Source organism: Chionomys nivalis, chromosome 23 (assembly GCF_950005125.1).
Source record: "Chionomys nivalis chromosome 23, mChiNiv1.1, whole genome shotgun sequence".
NCBI classification, from domain to species: domain Eukaryota; kingdom Metazoa; phylum Chordata; class Mammalia; order Rodentia; family Cricetidae; genus Chionomys; species Chionomys nivalis.
Genome location: NC_080108.1, coordinates 16,781,447 through 16,789,802, shown reverse-complemented (window position 1 = coordinate 16,789,802; position 8,356 = coordinate 16,781,447). Strand labels below are relative to the sequence as shown.

The 8,356-nt window shown below is 38.8% G+C and overlaps 1 pseudogene; it reads right to left on the bottom strand.

Annotated features, from left to right (window-relative positions):
* Nucleotides 1-2,753: 2,753 nt before the first annotated feature.
* LOC130865553 (60S ribosomal protein L5-like) lies at nt 2,754-3,235 on the bottom strand (annotated as a pseudogene).
* Nucleotides 3,236-8,356: the final 5,121 nt, after the last annotated feature.

The following is an 8,356-nucleotide window of genomic DNA, read 5'->3' as shown; positions in this document are numbered from 1 at the left end:
TGAGATTCCCCCAGAAGGATAAGTTTTTAATTCCATCTTAGTATCTGTTTTGAAGTTCAATATCAAAAATCACTCTGTTTTTTTTTTTTTTCCTTAATTTTAGGAAGTCACAGAGTAGGGTGAAACAAATCAGGAGAACATTAGCTCTGGCGTTGTGTTGCTAGTGCTAGCAACAGTTTCGTCTATAATAAAGTAACTGGCCTACTGCTCTAAGACTCTCCAGTGATCATTTCCCAAGTAAATTTGGTTGCCCAGAATCAACCTGAATCCACTAAGAAGTTTAATTTATCAACTTCAAGGAATAATGAGGAGAAATACAAGCTTGTTGGCCTGTTCATAACTTAAGCGAGGAGATACACAAATATAAAATGTTTAGGAGAATTTTCAAATCCTCTGCTAATGAAAAGGAAAATATAGACATTTGAACAACTTATACTTAATTAAGATTTTGAAAAATGTTGGTTAAAATGTTGGAAGGATAATTATTATAGAAATTTACTGCTAAAAATCTATGTGCTTGAATGAAACTTTCGAAATTTTCTGATTATGAAATAATTTCCATTTAGATTTTGGGGCATAAAATATAAGAATGACTTATGTGTGAAACAATAGTGTTATGTTTAAAGGTAATTCTTACAAACAACCTACACTGGTTCCACCAGGAATTAAAAAGAGGCAGAAACAGGACAGTTTAGTAAAACAATAGGGTTGTTTTTAATCTTTGTTCTTCTCAGTGTAAAAGTTATTCTTGTGTAAACCCCTTGTTTGGCCAATCTCTTGCTTTACATTTTTTGATACAGATACTATATCATAATGGGTCACATTGCAGTCTTATTTCAGAGAATTTCTTCTCATGCTTCATATTAGAAGTTCATAAAATGCGAGGATTTCATTCTTCCTTCCTCACTACCTAATAAAGTGTAAGGTCTGAGTTACAAAGCACTGATTGCTTACCTGGATGGATGGATGGATGGATGGATGGATGGATGGATGGATGGATGGATGGATGGTTATTAGTGGCTGTCAGGTGGGCAAAGGTAATAATTACATCAACTATATACAGATATAAGCACAGTGAGAAAGAATTCCAACCTTATTACTTAATAGGATTGTATAAAGCTAAGTATAGGCGGCAAAGCCCATGGAAGAATAGGATCCAAAGACTGAGATTTTGTTCTGTCACTAATGAAATGAATTAAATGAGATAAAATGATTCACGTTGTACCTCCAGCACCCAGGGAGGTAACAAGAAAAAGGTGAAGATGAAGACTTTGTCTGTTCCCGATGGCTCCAAGGGAGCCTGGACACAGCGCACAGAGCACACTGGGGAGGCCCATGGTGATTATTACCTTTTGAAGTGGCTAGATTCATTTCTGCAGAGTCACTTCCAGGTCTGTCCCCATTCATCCACTGCTTGATGAGGACGGCGGGATGTGTGGCTAATGGTTTCTGGTTGCTTTTGGGCTGATGTGAAATGCATGTGATAATTAGTTAAGTAAATTAGTTCTGTTCTCATTATTTTTTATTTAAAATGGTTTCGTAGGGATGGCTTTTTACAGCAACTTCTGCTCTAATTTCTCATTATCATCACTGGGAGAAGAAAAAAGTTAGCAAGTAACATCTCTCTATCTCCACTGTGGGGTATTTGTCCCATGCACCCTTTTTTGGTATTTTCTAAACCTGCTCATCTATGTCTGACCTGTTAAAGGGATTAATCATGGAAATTCCTGTGATGGTTCCCTCCTATGTTCTCTTTTGGTTCACAGATTAACATTATCATCCCAGCTGGAGCTCCTTTTGAATATTCACAGACCAGTGGAGACTTTTTTTCATCCCTCTCAGTGCAGAGGGAAGTGCATAAGACTTACTCAGAGTTTCTGCAGCAACACATATCAAGACTTTTCACTCTGACCTGTTAACATCCCAGATGTAGGATGCAGCCCACTCTCAGGGATGTGCCTCTCTGTTCTCAGTGTCAGATGCATGGTGACTGTGTGGAAAGATACAAATGCAGCTCTCTCCCTGGGATGGCCACTATCCTTTAGAATTGTGCAAATCCCTCCATATACGATCTCCTCTGGAAACCTCCTTGTGGGATTTTTTTGATACTGTTTTGGGCTGAGTTGCTTTAAATCAATTGAATTTGAAATCTTATGTATAAATTGTTTGTTTGTTTATTTGTTAGTAACTCAGTATTGTAGAACATTTCATATAGAATGTTGCCTAATAATATTTTGAATTGGATCACCTGACTTTGTCTATCTGGCTATCCAGAGTTTATTCACCTGAAATGAATGCTAATGAATATTGGTCTATGTCATACAAAATTTAATTTTCATATGAGCTAAGTTAATAGGGTGGGGCTTTTTAAAAGATGTCAAGAGTCTATTTGAAAGTCTTTCCAATAATACAGTGTCTAGTTAATTCTCTCTCTCTCTCTCTCTCTCTCTCTCTCTCTCTCTCTCACACACACACACACACACACACACACACACACTTTTTCAGTCACTCAAAAAACTGGGATGGCTTTATGGACTGTTTTAACAAGAAAAGTTATATTCTGAGTTATAGGAAGGGAAGACATAAGGAACATGAACCACTACCAAACAAACAGTGAGTGTGATGTTCAAAGCAGAAGAAAATGAATGACTTAGTCCCAGTGCACAATAGATGTACCTTCTCCTGTTCCTTTGTCTGTGGGCCTTGCTTGAAATTAGATGATATCTGCTCACAGTGGTGGAAGAGAACTTTCATTACTCAGCTCCCTTCAGGACCCCAAACACTTTATTGGCAGCTGTAGTTCTGACGAGACCTGCATCCAAATAGCAGGTGAATATACCAGGCTGACCATCAATGCTTTTCACGTTGTATTCATATCCACTTGACCTTCATAGATCTTACCCATGTTAAACCTATTGAGAAGCCTGTGGGACAGCAGCAAGCCAGTATAATATGCTGCAGCAGAATTTGTCAAGAACCTTCTTAACATAATTTCTTAGTTCATGTGCATATATTGACAGGCTATCGTATCCGTTTCTATATGGGCATATACAGTCTGACAGATAATATCTCTTTTAGTTGCATCCTGTGTGTTCTTATGCTATACTTATGTTTTGTCCTGGATCACCAATCGTTTTGGAGCCTAGTAGTTGGTTTTACCCCCTCATCACCTTCTTAATCTTATTTGGGACATCTTAAGGTAGACTTTATTCTTGACAACTTTCATAAACACCATCTTGCAGGAAAGAAACCTGCAATTACAGCCCCACACCGACCTGCAGGCCTGGTGGTGCTAGGGGGCAAAAGCTTTGGGTCTATTTTCAGAATGATGAGCAACAGTCTGAATATTCTATGAGGGGAAATGATTCTATTCCATCTCCAGCAAAACTCAGCTTCTGTCTGCTTCTCCACAGTAAATAAAACAAGATCCAGCTCACTAAGACATCGCCGAATCTTCTTAGATTAGCTGTTTGCCTCTGTCAACGGAGTCTGAAAAATTGTATTAAGTTTTTCTTCAGAAAATGATATTATGCACAACCCAGATTTCTGATCTGGACACTGATACATGCTGCAGAGATACTGACTGAATATCAAGACCAGCTCCAAATATGTCATGCCGATTTCCTGTGCTATGTGTACCAGCTGAGCCAACTTATGTGATGAGGAACATGAACATGGGTGACACATCTTTGCATATCCAGCAATACTGCACAAATTTGTTGGCACTCTGTATTTTCCTGCTTTAGAAACAATGCCGTAAAACAAGATGTTAATGATGCTATCATAAAAATAGTACTCAGTCTTCTCCACTTAAAAACAAAATTAAGACATTGTTGAACATTTATTAGGATTCATTAACAAAGTATTTGCCTCAATAGTGATCAATATAAGAATTGTGAGTGGAATGAGGATCCATTGAGTTAGGTAAAATATTAGTATAAGACCACATCTCATCCAGCATCTTTAAAGAACCATTTTATTTTACTGAAAGTATTGCCTACTCTTATGGCAGACAGAGCAAAATAGTGTGTTATCATCTTGTGTCAATAAATTCAGATTGTAAGCACAGTATACTGAGCCCTTTTCAGAGGGGTATCTGGGACTAATAGGAAATTGGATTCGTTGGACTTGCTACTTGACTTTAAGCCAATGACCTGGAATTTTTGTTTTGTGTCTTCCTGAATTTGACTTTTGAAGCTGTAAGATGAATGTATTTTGTGAAACAGAGAAAAAGTCCAGGAATAATAAGGAGGAACTTAAAAGTGACAATTTGCACAGCTGGACAATGACAAGGAGATTCAGAAGATGGATGGTGAACTTGTTAGTTTCTCACTAGAATCTTGGGAAATCCACTTTAAATGCCCAAATTTCAGAGGGTATAAAACAAGGATTTACTTAGGCAATAGCCCAAATGATTACATGGAGACATTGTCCATGTGCACATTGAGTAACATGACTTGTCACCCTGCTTTACAAGCAAGTCTCTTCATGTTCTGAGCTATGCTGGACAACTCCAGTGGGCTAAGCTGCTTCATACCCCAAAAGTCATATGTTGACATATTGACCTCCATGCAATTCAGAGTGTAACTAGATGTGGCCACGGTGTCTTTACAGAGATGATAATGTTACCATGACATCATTATAACACTTCTGATTCAATCTTACTGACGTCCTCATATTAAGAATAAATTTGGACATGGGATGACAAAGAGAAAAATGGTCTGAAAACAGGAGTAATAAGATGATCCTCTATAAGCCAAGTTCAAGAAAAGAGAGGTTGAGACTAAATCAACCCTGGACTCAGACATCTAGTCTCTGGAACTGTGGGGAAATAAGCTCATGCTAGGTAAGCTTGCAGTTGGAGGTATTTCATTCTAATGGGACTAGTAAGGGAATGTAGCACCTGTGTGTCAGGATGACACCCATAGAATCAGCCCTGGGGTAAGATCAACAGAGGGGAAGGCAAACCTTTCTCCATGGCACCCTGGGAGTCTGACTTCATTTCTTCTTAACCTCAGTGTGAAAATGTACTTAGGTTAGCTCCACTCTTGGGTCATTGGGCCAACTATATCTATGCATACCCCTCAGGAACCGTAGTGTGCCTGTACTTAACCCTCACCAGGGGCAGTAGTCTGTGTCCCAGGCTCTGGTCCATCCTCTGTAGGCATATCCTTTCCAGATGTTCATTTTCCATTGTGTCGTTTGACTTTCCCCTTCTGGATTGATGTTCAAGGCTTGTTGTCAAGGATCTTGATTTACTCTTAGTGCCTGTTATGTGGGCAGGGTGGACTGATTGCTAAACTGTGCCTGTCGAAGATATTCACCATGATTTTACATCAGGACCCTCTGCGTATGTGGCAACGCCTTTGGGCTTGCAGTTTCCTGCAAACATTGGAAAGGATGGGCAGTCGTTTAAAATAGACATGGAGCAAAAAGCTCTGGTGTAAAAATAATAGCCACCCTAAATATAAAAACAGAAGAAAATCACGTTCCAGCTCCACAGCAATTCAGTTATTCATTTGTGTGTCTTCACTATATAAATACTTTAAAATTGCAATCATGCAATAGAAAAGATTCTGTGCTTGCTTTTCTCGTATTGCAGTGAAGATACTGTTTTCTGCTGCTGTGTAATCTTAATTGTTATTTTCAGTCTCTACATAACTATCTTATTTTGCCCTGCTGTGACAGACACTCACAAGCTGAGTATTTCATGAAGAACAGAAGTTGCTGTTTGTTTTCCTAATTGGAGAGGCTGGGAAGCCCAAGGCAAGGTCCAGGGTCTTCTACCTGGTGGGAACTTTCCCTTCTGCCATTTCAACCCAGGCCAAAATCATGAAGCAAGAAGATGCAAGGGAGCTGGTGAGGAGAGAGAATCAGAGACAGAGACAGATAGAGACAGGCACAGAGAGACGAGAGACAAGGATACAGAGAGAGGCAGAGACAGAGAAAAGAAACCAACTGCTGGTAGCTAATTCATTACTCAGTCCTGTAGTTAAAGCATTGATCTTGAGACAGCACTCTCGTGGTCTCATCAGTTTCTAATGATCCCTTTCAACAACGTTACATTGCACACAGCACTACAATGTAAGAGCTGTAGATATTCCCCAAACACAGCCATAACAAGACATTTAAATGGATGCTTTAAGTTTCTCTGGTTATTTTAAATTTTTTTATTCTTCTGAATAATGCTGAAGTGAACATATTTCTTTCTTCTTTTTTTAAAATGATGTTTTCGTAAGGAAATTTCCCAAGAGAAAAAAGAACTGATCATTTTTATGATTTTTAGCGTGAATTGGATTTTGAAAAAGTGTTAACAACAGGGGCCACGCGTGTAGTGCAGGGACACATTTGGTTTCTTTCAACTTCATCATAAACTGGTGTCATCATTATTTTATCTTTTTTTTATTAAAAGTGGAATTTGACCTTCATTTTGTTTTGATAGTAATTCCCTAATCAAAATGTTCAGTATCAGACTTACTTAAGTCTATGAATTTATCTTCATATTAGCAGACTAAGTAGTGGCAGGAAGGAATGAATATTCATAACTCATTGTCTGCCAGGTAATTTACTGGGGGTTTCACTTTTCTACATTTTAATCCTCACAGTAACACCTCACTTGAAACTCTCTTTGCTTATGAAATGTGGCCAGTCTCACCAGTCTAGCAGGCACAAGAGGTGAATTACTACTCAGAGCTCTCTCCAGCGACAAATTCACTGGTACGATTGGGTGGGTTTCTTGATCATAGGCATTGATCCTGATATGCAAAGTAGGCCATCATCCATATGGTTGGTTGGGATTCTCTAGGACAAACCAATATAATAAATATATGTTGCAAGGGAGTATAGGTAGGCTTACATGATAAGTGCTGGGTAGTCCAAAGCTGTCTACACACAGGAAAAGTGGCCATTGTAACAGCTGCTCTGTTCATATGAGTGGCTGCATAGTCTTTGTCAGATATGGAAGGCCTGCCGGAATCCTGAAAAGTCCCTGGTCATTATCTTACCCTGGAAGATTGAAGGACCTGGGTTTTAATGACAATCAAAGGCTGCAGCAGCAGATCCCAGAAACAGAGAAGATGAACTCACCAGTCAGAAGGAAAAGCAGATAGCCAAAGGCAGACATCTTCACAACTGGGCCGTTGTCCAAAGGCATGGACAATCTGCAGGGTTTACGCCCCTTTATTAATCTTTCTAAGAAAAATGGTCACAGATTTGCCGACGTCTAGTTGATCCCAGATCCAGTCAAGTTGACAATCAAGATTGGTCCTTGCACTGGGACTGTTTGTCACAGGACAAGGAGTAAAATGGTGAATTAGCAGTTAGGGCTGCCTCCAGTGCAGTCCTAAATATATTGGATGAACTCATAGGCCTCATGTACTGGGGCTTAAATTCACGCAAGGCAAAAGCTGGGGCTTTTCTGTTGTCAGCTCAGAGTAGTTAGACTCAAAGATCAGATATTCAAGGGTAGGATATCTTAGGGGCCTAGAAGTCTGAAGTTTTATTTAACTACCTAGTTAAATATTACTAAAAGGACAGATTTACACTTGATATTAGCTTCCCATATCTAGTTCTCAGAAGTAGCTGAGAAGTATGGAAGACAATCTCAGAATCATACCCATATATAGATTCAGTAATATATAGACTCAGTAGGGTTCAGTAGTCTGTGTTATGGGCTGAGGAGACAGCTCAGTAAATAACACGTAAGGACCTGAGCTAAGGAAGCAGGGACAGCCTGATCCCCGAAGCTCATTGGCAAGCTAGTCTAAGTTATTAGGTGTATCCTAGGGCAAAAAGAGACTGACTCAATAAAACAATAACAAGCAAACAACAAAATTATATATATATATATATATCTTCAAAATATATGTATATATTATATATTTATATATAATATTGTTTTATTGAGGCAGTCTCTTATTGCTCTGGGATAACCCAGTACCTTAGACTATGTATATGTATACAATATACATATACACACATATATATACAATATACACTTACACACATATACACACACACACATATACATACATGCATGCACGCATGCATGCATACATACATACATACATATATATTGAAAGTATGTGTGTTTTCAGTCCTTCCAGGGTGTCACCACTAAGTAGTCACATTGAGATGTAGTGAATCTCACTTCTGTGGCTTTGTAGATGCTTGTCCCAAGGATCTAATTAAAATGAAAGGCTTTTACAGAGGCTTTTAACTGCTGAACAAACAAACAAATGCCTTTGTAATGTGGTACCTGAAGGCTCTGGAATACCAGGTAACTGAAGCATCCTTGCTTTTTTAACTCTACCTGGAGATCACTACCTGAACTCTGCAAAGGCTTCCCAAACCTGTA